This window comes from Bidens hawaiensis, unplaced genomic scaffold, assembly GCF_021521415.1.
Source record: "Bidens hawaiensis isolate Kalapana, Puna unplaced genomic scaffold, B.hawaiensis_p1.1 tig00015461_1, whole genome shotgun sequence".
NCBI lineage: Eukaryota > Viridiplantae > Streptophyta > Magnoliopsida > Asterales > Asteraceae > Bidens > Bidens hawaiensis.
In genome coordinates this window covers 45,107-46,044 of record NW_027492384.1, presented here as the reverse complement: position 1 = coordinate 46,044, position 938 = coordinate 45,107, and the positions used below count along the sequence as shown (strand labels likewise).

The following is a 938-nucleotide window of genomic DNA, read 5'->3' as shown; positions in this document are numbered from 1 at the left end:
CAAAATTTTAACTTTTTAAAGTATAAAAATTAGGAATTTAAAATAAACAATTCCGTTTTTGGTTGAATTTGTATCGTGATTTCATTTTCTAAAGAGCCCTGAGTTTCCTTTTCCTCAGCACCAGGTCAACGAATTTCTATCATTCTATGTATCCAAATCACATATGACATGCTAGTTCAAACTTACAACTTACTTTTGAATCATTATGAATCTCTACCGTGCTTAATATAATCTCCGGTATATGAATTTGTTTGTTTAGAAACACAATTTTGCTTATAACCAAACAAAAGTATGAATGTGTCAAAACGATTATTGTATAAGAGGAAACCATGATTACAGTTTACAACTTAAAAAAAGTGGCCCAAACTGTAAAGGATATAAATTACAATTTTTAAAAGTGCCCAGACTGAGAAGCACAGAGGACATAATTAATTACAATTAATAAAAGTGGCCCAAAAAAAGAAATAGAGGATGTAAAAATCATGGCCCATGCAGGTCTCGAACCTGCGACCTTCGCGTTATTAGCACGACGCTCTAACCAACTGAGCTAATAGGCCTTGATGATTAGTTTTCGAAAGATTTTTGATTACCAACTATTTTATATAAATATCTGTTAGCACCTTTTTACATAAAGAGATGTATTATTCACGAGTCACGACCTTTGGCTTTAAATAAGTGTAAACTGGTATAGGGGAAAAATTGCACTATATTAAAATCGTGTTAACAGTGATAACTTATAAAATATATTAAACAAAGTTAGGTTAATCCCTAGGTCATATGAATATATGTAAATACATGTAGTAAGATATAGTAAGATGTTAATCAAGTACGTGTATAGAAACACAAAATGTTAAATGTTATTTTTTGTCTTAGATGTTTGGTTGTTATGATCAATGGTGTGGCCAAGATTTTTTCATTCGGGTTCATAAATTTTCAAG

At 30.6% G+C, this 938-nt stretch overlaps 1 non-coding gene across 1 annotated transcript; it reads right to left on the bottom strand.

Moving 5' to 3' along the window:
• Positions 1-483: 483 nt before the first annotated feature.
• On the bottom strand, positions 484-557 carry TRNAI-AAU (transfer RNA isoleucine (anticodon AAU)). Its single transcript has one exon. It is a non-coding gene; the product is annotated as a tRNA-Ile (tRNA).
• Between the last annotated feature and the right edge of the window lie 381 nt (positions 558-938).